This window comes from Scyliorhinus torazame, chromosome 6, assembly GCF_047496885.1.
Source record: "Scyliorhinus torazame isolate Kashiwa2021f chromosome 6, sScyTor2.1, whole genome shotgun sequence".
NCBI lineage: Eukaryota > Metazoa > Chordata > Chondrichthyes > Carcharhiniformes > Scyliorhinidae > Scyliorhinus > Scyliorhinus torazame.
The window spans coordinates 187757693-187771349 of NC_092712.1; the positions used below are offsets into that span (position 1 = coordinate 187757693).

The 13657-nt window shown below is 49.5% G+C and overlaps 1 protein-coding gene and 1 non-coding gene across 3 annotated transcripts in view; one reads left to right on the forward strand and one right to left on the reverse strand.

The window, feature by feature from the left end:
* Nucleotides 1-13657, forward strand: part of LOC140425184 (histone deacetylase 9-like) — a 1432561-nt gene that overhangs the window by 424096 nt on the left and 994808 nt on the right. The window lies entirely within an intron of this gene.
* trnag-ucc (transfer RNA glycine (anticodon UCC)) lies at nt 4984-5055 on the reverse strand. The gene has a single exon. It is a non-coding gene; the product is annotated as a tRNA-Gly (tRNA).

The following is a 13657-nucleotide window of genomic DNA, read 5'->3' on the forward strand; positions in this document are numbered from 1 at the left end:
CAGTGGCGCCGCCCCAACCCGCGCATGCGCAATGGCACCGCCCAAATCCGCGCATGCGCGGGGGACTTCCTCAACGCGCCGGCCCCAACGCAACATGGCGTGGGGGTTCAGTGGCCGGTCGCGTAACAAAATAGGGCCGGGGCTGGAGAGGCCAGCCCACCGATCGGTGGGCCCCGATCGTGGGCCAGACCCCATCGGAGGCCCCCCCGGTGAAGGAGCCCTCTCCCCCCCCCTGGCTGCCCCTGACCCTGCGCGCAGAGTTCTCGCCGGCTGCGAGCAGGTGTGGATGGCGCCAGCGGGACTCTGCCGTTTCCGCGAGGTCACTCGGCCCATCAAGGCTGGAGAATTGGCGGCCCTGCCACGGATAGCGGCCCAGCCGTGGATAGCGGCCTGCGACCGGCGCCACGTCAAACGCGCTGGCGCAAATGGCGCCGATTCTCCGTTCCTCGGCGTGCTGGCGTCGGGGCGGCGTGGCGCGGTTGCGGTGATTTTCCGGCCCGACGTGGGACTTGGAGAATCCCGCCCCTATTTCCTTCTTGAATGGGTCCCACTGTTCTGTCACAGATTTACCTAAAAGTTGTTTAGCACAGGGCTAAATTGCTGACTTTGAAAGCAGACCAAGGCAAGCCAACAGCACGGTTCAATTCCCGTACCAGCCTCCCCGAACAGCCGCCGGAATGTGGCGACTAGGGGCTTTTCACAGTAACTTCATTTGAAGCCTACTTGTGACAATAAGCGATTTTCATTTCATTTCATTTCAAGTGTCTGCTCCCAGTCCACTCTGGCTAAATCATAGCTGATCTTATTAAAATTGGCCTTTCCCCAATTTAGAACTTTCATCTCAGGCGCATCCTTGTCCTTTCCATAACATTCTTGAATCAAAAGGAGCAATGATCACTATCTGTAAAATGCTCTTCCATTATTACTTCAACCACTAGCCCAGCTTCATTAGCGAAAATTAAGTCCAGGACCGCCCCCTCTCTTGTAGGTCCTTCTACGTACTGGCTTAAAGAGTTTTCCTGGATGTTTTTTAAGAATTTTACTCCCTCGAAGCCTTTCACACTCTGGCTACCAGTTAATATTAGGGAAGTTTAAATCCCTCACTATCACTACCCTATTACTTTTACACTTCTCTCAAATTTGTCAGATCTGCTCTTCTGTTTCTCTCGGACTGTTAGGGGGCCTATAGAATGCTCCCAGCATTGTGATTTCTCCTTTTTGCTTTTTAAGTTCTACCATATGGCCTCATTTGAAGAGCCTTCTAAGATGTTGTCACTTCTTACTGATGTAATTGATTCCTTGATCAAAATTGCAACATCCCCTCCCCTTTTAACTCTTTCCCTATCTCACTTGAAGATTCTGTATTCCGGAAAATTGAGCAGCCAATCCTGCCCCTCTCTCAACCATGCCTCAGTGACAGCAAATATATCATACCCCCATATTTTAATTTATGCCCTCAATTCTTCTGCCTTGTTCGTCAGACTCCTTGCATTAAAATAAATACCATCCAATCTTGCCAAACTCCCTTGTGACTTAACTGGTCTAATAATTTTATGCCTTCCTGACTTCCTTGATGTCCCTTCTAATTTTAGCGACACAGTGGTTAGCACTGCTGCCTCACAGTTCCCGGATTCAACTCCGGCCTTGGGTGACTGTCTGTGTGGAGTTTGCACTTTCTCCCCGTGTCTGCAGAGTTTTCTCCGGGTGCTCCGGTTTCCTTCCACAGTCCAAAGATGTGCAGGTTAGATGGATTGGCCATGATAAATTTCCCCTTAATGTCCAACGGGTTAGGTGGGCTTATTAGGTTACGGGGATAGGAAGGAAGAGTGGGCTGTAGGGTGCTCATTCCAAGGGCCAGTGCACCCAATGAATGGCCTCCTTCGGCATTAAATTCTATGATTCTATCTATCCCCGCTGAACCTTCTCTCAGGATCCCAGGCCCCTGCCAAGTTAGTTTAAACGCTCTCCAACAGCACTAGAAAACCTCCCCGCAAGGACACTGGTCCCATTTCGGTTCAGGTGCAAGCCATCTGCCTTGTACAGACCCACCATCTCCACAAATGGTCGCAATAGGCAGCACAGTAGCACAAATGATTAGCACTATGGCTTCACAGCGCCAGGGTCCCAGGTTCGATTCTCTGCTGGGTCACTGCCTGTGCGGAGTCTGTACGTTCTCCCCGTGTCTGCGTGGGTTTCCTCCGGGTGCTCTGGTTACCTCCCACAGTCCAAAGACGTGCCGGTTAGGTGGATTAGCTATGATAAATTTCCCTTAGTGACCAAAAAAGATTAGGAGGGGTTATTGGGTTACAGGAATAGGATGGTAGTGAGGGCTTAAATGAGTCCCCAGCCACGCATGTTCTATGTTCTATGTTCGATGTTCTAATAGCCCAGAAATCTAAAGCCCTGCCTCCTGCACTATTTCCCCAGCCAGGCATTTATCTGGACTAACCAACTATTTCTTTACTCACCAACACATGGCACCGGAGGTAATCCAGAGATTACTACCTTCTGAGTCTTGTTTTTTTAATCTACTTCCTAGCTCCCTAAATTATGCTTTCAGGACTCCAACCCTTTTTCTGCCTATATTGTTGGTACCAATGTATGCCATGATATCTGTCTGTTTTCCCTCATCCTTCAGTATGTTCAGCAGCCGTGCAGTGACATCCCTGACCCTGGCACCAGGGAAGCAACATACCATCATGGAGTCTCTTTTGCGGCCACAGAAATGCCTGTCTGTTCCCCTTACAATTGAAACCCCAATTGAAAATTGTCTGCTGCAACAAAAATGCATGAGCAGGTTGTGGTTCTGATATTTTATTGTTAATAATCTTTGTTGGGAATTATACTGGTTGGTGGTTATTTGCTCCCTCTACTGGTAAAACTGCTTCATGAAATGATTTATGAAAAATATTTTTTCTTGATTTTCAATGGTTTATAGGACACTTCAGTAATACACTTTTTTGAACTTAAACACAAAAGAAAAAAAACATCTATCAGTGTTAAATACCAAGAAACATATGGAGGTTTTATTAAATCTGAAATTGGCAGGTACATTACATTTTCTCTTCTGCTTAGGGTATATTAGGATTTTGGATGCTTAAATGGAGCAAATTTTCGTCTGAATGGAATGAAAATGGAACGGGTTCTATATTTGGGACTTTTGATCCACCAGATTGATGTCCTACTGCTAAAAATGAAAATTTACTCCAATGTGTGGAACACTATAGCAGAAGGTATATAAATCCTATCACACACTTTGCAACAAAATGGCGTTTTAAAATTACACATTAGAATAAATATTCGTGCTTCCCAGCATATGCTAGGAGCACAAAGCATAAAACTCACTGCCCTGCCACCCCTCCCCCGCCCTCCAAGAAAATGATGGGTTGGAGTTGGGGTGAGGAGTTCTGCAATTCCTTCAGCTGCTGCTGAAATGTGCCAGAAGCACTAAGGTGGAAATTATTTTTTACTGTACTAATATAGATCTGTGTATTTTATTTAATTGCTTATTTATTTTAATGGTACTATTATTAACAGGGATTGGGAATTGAGCCTCTGGCCTCATTTCTTGAACTCTTGGGCCAGCTTCAGATTTCAGTTCCTGCACAAGGATCAATTACAAAGGTGCACCGTTGAGCTTCTCGTGCCATCCAATCTTGTAAAATTAAGTATAAACAAGGCCAGGGGGTGACCTCACTGTGTTTGTTGACGTGTGAGCCCAGATGTTTAGATATCCCTTTCCTCCATCGATGTGAGAAGTCAATGCAAGATCCACATTTGCATAACTGCAACCTGGAGCCTGCCCAAACGTGACCTGCAATTCTAGCATAAGATCATCTTACCATACTCAACAGCCTCCGTGGTAGCTTTATATCTCTTTTCATATCTGCTTTTCAATTACAGTCACACCAGGCAGCTGTCTTCGTAGATATGTTTGCTGAAGACTCAAGCGCAAGATTGTACCGTATGGTAAATTTACATTCTGGGAGGGTTGGGTGCATGCCAATTGTTCATGCTGCAAATCAGTGATGCCAACCTCCTGTGCTTAGATATTACTGGGAATATGAAGGCTGGTGATCTAGTGATCAAGCCCAACTTTGTCTGTTTGAAAGATGCTGCAATTCTGTTTTATCCCAGGGTTCGTGTCTCAGGCAGATATTGTATTGGTATCCTTATATTGGAAGATCGCAGCATTTAGATAAAAATGGTGCCAAAAATATTCCATCGCCATCAGGGAACTCAAAAGTGTGAAAATTACAGAGAATTTTATCAGACCCCCGAGACTACCAAGACATTCCGATGCCAAAGACATGGAAATGTACATATTGAACTAATAGCCCCAAAAGAAAATCAGTAGACTGTTCCAGAAATCAGGATGAATATCCATTAAACTATTAGGGAAATCAGGACAAAAGCCAAAAAATTGTCGATTGTATTTGTTGTAGGATAAACCTGAAGAATGCGCTACTCTTTTTTCAAATAGTAAAGGAGAGCAGGATCGTGGTTTAACACATCGCTCAGAAGTACTTCCCATGACTACACAACAGTGCCTGCTGATTTATGCATTGAAATCTCGGGATTGAACCTAACCTTCAGACTCAGAAGCAAGAGCTCCCTGAGTCAAGGTTGACATCCTAATTAAACTCCCCCCGCCCCCCCCCCCCTCCCCTCCCTCCAATCTCTGTCATAGTTACTTCTTTTAACCTGAACATTCGAGGCCTGTGAGCGATACTGGAAATTTTACACAGGTCACAGATTATAAATAAATAGTACAGTATTTCTGTGAGACCAAAGTGCTTCTAAATTTGTACAATTGTCTTAAAGGGACACGAGTAATCTGAAGAGTTCACGTCATTTATTCATGATTGATACAAACTTTCCAAACTCACCTCATCTTGGAATCTCAATTTCCTTCGGTTTTGGATGGTTGATTAACTTTAGCTACAGACTCCACATCAATATTGATAATTTCCAATTTGTTATTGCGATGGCCGAGAATCGAACTCGGGTCAACTGCTTGGAAGGCAGCTATGCTCACCACTATACCACCATCACTCACTATCAATAGTGATAATTGACTGCTCACATTACACCCCTTCCTGACTCTTGTCAAGATTCATTGAACGGTCTTTGTGGTTTTACTGCCTCTTGTCTAAATGAAACCAGCATTTCTCCAGCAATATATCTTCCTCCCCCCACAGCACCATAACCACTGGAGTTGCCCAAAGACCATGGTTTCCTTCTTGCTCTTTATTATCTACACGATGCCCCTTACTGTCATGCCAAATCCAGTTGTGAATGGTGGTGGACAATTAAATGATGGAGGAGCCAAAAGGCCGAAGCATTTGCAACCATTTCAAGCAGGAGTTCTGAGTTGATGACCCATCTTGGCTGCCTCCTGAGATCCCCAACAACAAATATGTCAATCTTCAGCCAATTTGACTCACTCCACGTGAAATCAAGAAATAGCTGAAGGCACTGGGTACTGCAAAATCTGGACCCCGGCTCAATCCCAGCAATAGTATTGAAGACTTGACTGCAGAACTAGTCGTACCCCTAACAAAGCTATTCTGTACAAAGTTGGCATTTACCCAACAATATGGAAAATTGCCCAGTTAAGTCCTATCCCCAAAAAGCAGTACTAATCCGGTCCAGTCAATTACAGCCCCATCAACCTCTCCATCATTGGAAAAGTGATGGGAGGTGTCGTTGACAGTGCTATAAAGCAGCACTTACACAGCAATAACCCTGCTCACTGATGCTCATTTTGGGTTTTGCCAAGGCCACTCAGTTCCTGACTTCACCAAAGCCTGGCCCAAATGTGGACAAAAGCTGAACTTGAAAGGGGAGGTGAGAGTGACTGCCCTTGACATCAGGACAGCATTTAACTGAATGAGGCATCAAGGAACCCTCGTAGAACTGGAGTCAATGGGAACCAGAGGGATTCCCACTGTTTGGAGTGACATCAAGTATAACGGTTGTGGTTGTGGGAGGCCAATGATCTCAGTCCCAGGACTTTGCTGCAGGAGTTCATCAGGGTCAACCTTTTTCAGCTGCTTCATCAATGACCTTCCTTTCATCATAAGGTCAGAAGTGGAAATATTCACTTAGAGTGCGCAGTGTTCAGTAAAATTCGCAAATCCTCAGATACTATAGCAGTCTGTGCCAATAGGCAGCAAGAGATGGACAACATTCAGGTGTGACTTGATAAATGACAAGTAAATCTGTGCCACACAAGTGCCAGGCAAAGACCATCTCTGACTGGGGAGAATCTAGCCATCTCCCCTTAATATTCAATGATGTGGAGATGCTGGCATTGGACTGGGGTGGGCGCAGTAAGAAGTCTTACAACACCAGGTTAAAGTCTAACAGGTTTGTTTTGAATCACTAGCTTTTGGAGCGCTGCTCCTTCCTCAGGTGAGTCTATTCATTCTGTGAATATTCATTGAATGAATATTTAGTGGCATTGACATCGCTGAATCCCCTCACTATCAACATCCTGGGGGTTGCCATTGACCAGAAGATGAGCTGCACGAGCCATATAAATACTGTGGCTACAAGAGCAGATGAGAGGCTGGGAATTCTGAGGTAAGTAACTTACCTGCTGACTCCCCAAAGCCTGTCTATCATCTATAAGGCAAGTTAGGAATACAATGAAATACTCTCCACTTGCATAGATGATTGTGGCTCCAACAAACTCAAGCAACTCAACACCTGCTCACTTGATCGCCATCCCATCCATCAAACTAAGCCTTTATTTCCTCCATCACGGGTGCACCGTGACAACTGCATGTGATATCGACAAGATGCATTGCAGCAACTTGCCAAAGCTTCTTCAACAGCGCTTTCCACTTTCCACACCTCAGAGACCCAGAATGGACTTTTTTTGGTTAGATCGCACCCTTAGTCAATTTTGGGGGGCTTGGGAAGTTTCTCACCTGGAAATCCCACATTTAGGGCGCAATTTAATGGAAACGTTTTTAGGTGTGCTAGTGAGCAGGACCTGCCGCGAGATTCCCGATGCTCGACCTGGCGAGGCCGTCACTGGGATCAAATATAAATTGGGCCACTCAGTGATGCCCCATGGGCTTCACGCCACAAATGATGGTCCTGCCAGCTGATTCACCGGGACCGCATCCGATAGCTCCCCGCCAACAAGGGGGAGCAACACTTAAATCAATCCTGCATAGCAAACCCCACACAGCTCGCAACCATGCCACTGACGAGACCAGCTCCTCGATTTGGGGCCAGACTGTTGGACGCGGTCGAGTGCAGTGGGGATTTCCTGTTTTCCGAGGGGCTCTGAGTGTCAGCCACAGGGCTGGATCCACTGGCTCCCACATCCTAAACGACCCTCTTATGGACTGACCTGATTAATACTACACCCCTGGATGCTCCACCCGATACCGGTGTCTATGTATTTATATTGCGTCCCTTGTGTTGCTCTATTATCTAATTTCTTCCCTTTTCATGGACCAAATGATCTGTTTGAGCTGCACGCAGAAAATACTTTTCACTGTACCTTGGTACACATGACAATGAACAAATCCAAATCCAGATGGCTATCACACATGAGTTGTTAATATCATACAGGCTGACCCACCCCTCTCACTGACCACATGTCTATTATTCTGCGTGATCCCCATCCAACGGTGCCGGCCTATCCGGTTTCACCCCCACCCGCAGTCTTCCATGAGAGCACTCTGAGGAGATCATCATTTTCACGGCACAGCAATCATCCCCACCCTCCACCAACGCAGAGACGCACACCTTGGTAAGCCACAGCAGGGGTCAGGCTTCTGGGGCCCATTCTGGTCAGCACTTCACAGTTGATGATGCACATCAAGTGGAGCCAGGAACCCAGAGGCTAGACAGCAGTCGGAAGTCTGCTGGACCCCAGGACCCAGCGGTCCAAGTCAGATACTGAACCTCTAGAACAAGTTTACCCGGAGCTAATGCAGTCGATAGGGTGCAACCATGATATTCAGAGGGAATGTCAGCGACACTCCTGCAGGTCCACAGCCAATTGGAGGTGTCCCAGATGTCATGTGAGAGTACCTTTAAGAAATGGGTGTTTAAGAAATGTACCTTTAAGAAATGGGTGTTTAAGAAATGTACCTTTAAGAAATGGGTGTTTATCAGTGATGTCAGAGAGTGGGTGGAGCTGGGCTGTCTGTCAGATTTTTACTTTCGTTTTAGGCTGTTTCCGCAGGGTGTGTTTTAGTTTCGTTTTCAGAGCTGGATAGCTGTAGTCACAGCCAGAAGGTGTATTAGTCTCTCTCTCTGTAACCTAAGGAATGTAAATCGATCCTTTGTTTATTTAAAACTAATAACTGCTCTCAGTAGTGACTTTAACCTGATGTGCTTCTGTTAAACATTCTTTTTTAAGTCTTAGGATGTTAAAAGTACAACTTAAGGATTACTTAGTGTTGTATTCTTTGGGGGTTGTATTTGAATTAATGGTTGCTAAGATGTTCACTGTATGTTTTAAAAAGGTTAACTTGAGTTCATAGAATAAACATTGTTTTGCTTTAAAAAATACTTTTCCATTTCTGCTGTACCATACCTGTAGAGTGGGCCGTGTGCTCCCCATAGCAAAATCTATTAAAAGCTGTGGGCCAGGTGAACTCCATGATACAATTTGAGGTTCTCTAAACCCTGGCCCATAACACAGAGGCCACAGTGCCGGAGATGGGGCCGGCAATGCGTGGCACTGAGGCCAACACTGCTAGGATGCCGACCGCAGTGGAGGGCCTGGTGCACAACGTCAGCGTCATGAGTGGAGGTGTCCAAGGCGTGGCTCAGTCAGTGATAACCACGGCTGAGGGCCTCGACAGCATGCCCGACTCGCTGGAGGACGTATCCCAGTCCCAGGTGGATCTGTTTGAGATGCTGCGGTGCATATCCCAGTCTCAGTTGGGCATTGCTGAGGCACTCCAGAGCATGTCCCAATCACAGGTGGACATTGCTGGGGCTGATAGAACATGTGCCAGTCACTGAGGAGAATTGCCGAGGGCATCAACACTATGCTGCAGACATTGGGGAGCCGCCAGGGATGGCAGAGCCAGATGACGCAGTGGCAGCCGGGTTCAATCCAGTTGCCCTCTGCGCACCGACCGGGAGGAGGGGGCACTGGGTACAAGTGTGCAGCCACTATATGGAGTGGCGATGGGGGCCACCAGCTTCCCGAGTTCCTCCCCCTTGACAATGGCGCGTCTCAGCGTCAGCACCCTGAACAGGTTGGCACGGCAAGGCATGCGCTGCCGACAAATGGGCTGGAGCCCTTAAGCCCCAGGGCCCTCAGAGGACACCCACCAGGGGCATCGAAGGCCACGGGTTGGGGTAAGCAGCTGGCTGCCTCCATCTCTGATGTGCATCCTGGGTCTACCCCTAGACGGTGCTGTAGATCATTGAAGGCTAAGCAGTTCGAGGATCACTGAGAGGATTCTGGGGGGTAAGGGGGTGAGGGGGGAAAGGAGAGAGGGTGGGGTGAGGAGCGGAAAGGGGGGAGTGTGGGGTGAGGGGGAAGGGGTTGGGGTGCGGCACCATCATGGGCTAGTGGCAGTCGGGGACACATTTGTACAGCATTAAAAAACATTGCACCTGAGAAATATGATGCCTCTGGCACTTTCTTCTGCAACGCGGACCGACTATCAATCCTCTGCCCTTGCCCCCCGCGCATGGTGGTCCTGGATTTCCCCCCACCCCAGGCACATCATGTGCAGGTGATGGATGTGAGCGAGCACTCAGCTGACAGGCAGGACTCAGACGTTGACAAAGTATGAGGGGCACTGGCGTTCAGCTCTCAGTAGGTTATCATTATCCCCCTGCCATGGTCAGTGACCGGTTGACAGTGCAGATACAATCCTGTCACCCTGGGCTGATGTCACACAGGCCCTGGGAGGGTAGAACAGGGTGGTGGTGAGGGAAGGGGGTGGGTTGATGGATGAGGCCACGTCCTATATGAAGCGGGTGAGGATGAGGGCCTCCCTCGCCCTCTGGCTGCCTGCCCTCCATTCTCCGGCTGATCCTACGGAAACTCCCTGGTCTTGCCCTCTAGTCCCTCCTGGTCCAGCGCCTCATTGGAGATGGACGTATGTTCCTCCCCCTCCACCACATTGCCCCGCTGCTGTGCCAGGATATGGAGGACACAGCAGACCACCACGAAGCGGGCGACCCTCTGAGAATGTACTCCAGTGCACCACCAGAGCAGTCGAGGCGTCCGAACTGCATTTTGAGGAGTCCGGTACACTGCTCAATGACAGCCCAGATGGCCGCATGGGCCTCGTTTTATCGGGTCTCCGCATCAGTCACCGGCTCCTGTACTGGCGTCATTAGCCAGGTCCTCAGCGGGCATCCCTTATCCCCCAAGAGAAAACCGGCCATCCTGGGTGGTCCTTGAAGAGGCTGGCGATGTCCGGCTGCCTCAGTATGTAGCTTTTGTGCACACTCCCTGAGAAGCGTGTACACGCATTCATGATCTTCATGTGGTGGTTGCAAATGAGCTGGACGTTAAGTGAGTGGAAAGCCTTCCTGTTGATGTAGGGCACTCCCTGACGGCATGGTGTGCGCAAGCGATATTCGTGCCATCTTTCGACCCCTGGACCTGGGCTGCCTCCTTGAACCTCTGTCGACACTGCTGCCGTCGCCTCGTCCGGAGTCTGGGCACCTGGCCTGCCAGCAGCACCGCGATGGCAGCTCCAGTGGGGTTGAAGATATCATCCATCTTGTGTAATATCTGGAATGAATTGGAGGGTAAGGGATTGACAACCAGTGATGTCTTCCACCTTGGGACCCTCCAATCCCCATTGCTTCCTCCTCACCCCCCACCCCCCCTACATTCCCTGCCATCCAACATGTCCTGCCCATGCACCCCTGGCTGCAGCGGGGGCCCCTGATCCTTGGACCCCAGACCCTGGACACCCACATGTAATGTTACCTGGACCAGACGCTCATCCCCTGCCCGGTGCACACACCCACTCTCTGGTCACAGAAATGTCCCCGGTGCTGGGGTGCAGTCCCTGGGTGTTCAAATGTTGGCCGCTGCGTCCGTGGTGTTACTTCCTGCAGTGTCCAGGTATCACAGTCTGCTTGGGACGCTAAGTAATAACTCCCACGTGCTACATGGCCGCCTACCCACAGGAATTCACTTGGGAGCTGGGAAGTGCTCATTTAACTACGATTGCCAATTCCCTGCCAGCAGTAACCTTCAGCCGCGCACCCAGTGGCCTCCACGGTCAGTGGGAGTTATGGGAGGTCAGTGGGACAAACAGGCAGACTCTGGGGGTTGCCCCCGTAATGGGTACTCATGATACAGGGGCTGGCATTGCGGACCCGCAAGAGCTAAGACCCCCCCCCGGCAGGGGTGAGCCACCACCAATGGGCCTCACCCCCCCCCCCCCCCCCCGACTGAGGTCACCCTCCATGCACCCCCCCCCCCCCCCCCCCCCCCCCCCGTCCCCCCTGCGAGCTCTGGGGCAGCAACCCCAGACTCACTGCCCGAGGTCGAAGATGGCTACTCACCTCCTCGGATCCCCACAGCAGCCATTCCGCCAGCTTCATGTTTTTAAAAAGGTTTACTAACCAGTGCTCACGTGACCACTTGCTGGGGAGACAATGAAATCGCGGGAGGCTGCTATATAGGGGGTTGTTCCTGTATGGAGATTGGCTTTAAGTGGGGCGACACTGTAGCACAGTGGTAAGCTCTGTTGCTTCACAGCGCCAGGGCACTGGGTTCAATTGCCCGCTTGGATTACTGTCTGTGCGTAAGCTGCACGTTCTGCGTGAATATCCTCCGGGTGCTTCGGTTTCCTCCCACAGTCCAAAGATGTGTAGGTTAGGTGGATTGGCCATGCTAAATTGTCCTTAAGTGTCCAAAAAGGGTAGGTGTGGTTACTGGGTTACGGGGATAGGGTGGAGGTGTGAGCTTAAGTAGGATGCTCTTTCCAAGGGCCGGTGCAGACTCGATGGGCTGAATGGCCTCCTTCTGCACTGTAAATTCTGTGATTATTGGTTTCTCGCCAGGCCAAGGCAGGATCCTGATTATGCAAACTGGAACGGGCCGGCTAGACTGCAAACCGATCGCTAGCTGGCATGGTTCTCGATTTCAGCCTCTCCCGCAATCTAATGGCTGCACCCTGCTCTCACTCAAAGGTGTTACGGCTGTAAAATCGCACCCGTAGAATCTTTATCTGTAGTGTGGAACTTGGAACTAAACACGCCGCTAAGATAGGCTCCTCAGCGATCAGGCCACCATTTTGTTAGGGTTCCTTAATGATTGAAGAACCCCCCACACCTCCCACAAATGGACAATGTGACTCCCGGCAGAAATGGGCAACACCCCCAACCCACATCCCCCGAGGGGCAACCTCCCCCCATCACTAAAAGTTGTGAGCCCTCCCCACACCAGACATGAGGGTGACCCTGCTGCACACCTATCCATCCTTGTGGGCATGGTCCTCCTCTTCACCAAATTAGCATACTTTGCTGTTGGGTTGCTGAGAGCCCCCACCCTTCACACTTCCCTTCATCCCCCTTTCATGGGCCTGGCCCCCTCAGGCCCCGCTAACCCAGCACTCTGGCACTGCCAGGGTGCCCAGGTGCCAGAGGCAGTGCCCTGCTCTGACCACCCAAGGGTTCCAATAGCCTTTTACCCCTCCCAAGCCTGGAATCAAGCCTGGTCTCCAGTACTAATTGACGCATGGTTAAGGCCTCCCTGGTGCGGCCGGTGATCATAGAATCATAGAATTTACAGTGCAGGAGGAGGCCATTCAGCCATCAATTCCGCACCAGCCCTTACAAAGAGCACCCTACTGAAGCCCACATATCTACCCTATCCCCATAACCCAGTAACCCCCACTTAACATTTTTTGGACACTAAGGGTAATATAGCATGGCCGATCTACCTTACCCGCACATCTTTGGACTGTGGGAGGAAACCGGATCACCAGGAGGAAACCCACGCACACACGGGGAGAACGTGCAGACTCCGCACAGACAGTGACCCAACCGGGAATTGAACCTGGGACCCTGGAGCTGTGAAGCAACTGTGCTAACCACTGTGCTACCGTGCGGCCTCAAACAGACTGCACATATTTAGATGAGTCTAATGACTCATTTAAGTATGATTATCATGATCACGCCCAGCGGCAGGTGATCCAGATCTTGCCAGGTGTCATGGGTCGGGTGACACACGATCGGCTCTTTGCCTAGCGCCAAGCCTGCTGCGATGTACCCTGCGCAACGGGCGCAACACGGTGGGTAAATCGCGCCCGTGGATACTATCTAGGTAATCTCTTTACCATCTCTTTCACTGCTTTGAGGACCATGATTTATAAATCTGATTAATGGTAAAGAACCTGCCGCAAGTTCAGAAAGTTAACCTGTGCTTCGTCATCTTCTTAAAGAGGCAGTGTGCAAAGTCAATTAAGTATGTAATTGTCAATCAGGCTCGAGGGAAGGTTTGGTCTTTCACACCTTATGCCCTGCTGTCAGATGTGGGATGCAGATTAAGAATAATTAGAGTTGAAAGAACAATTTAGCTACTGTCTAGTTGAGTGTGTTAAATCAATGCTGAGTTGGCTCCATGACTTGTGAATTGGATCACATTCCTATCTCCACAGGGGGGCAATATTGTGAGAGTAACTGTAGCCCCAAT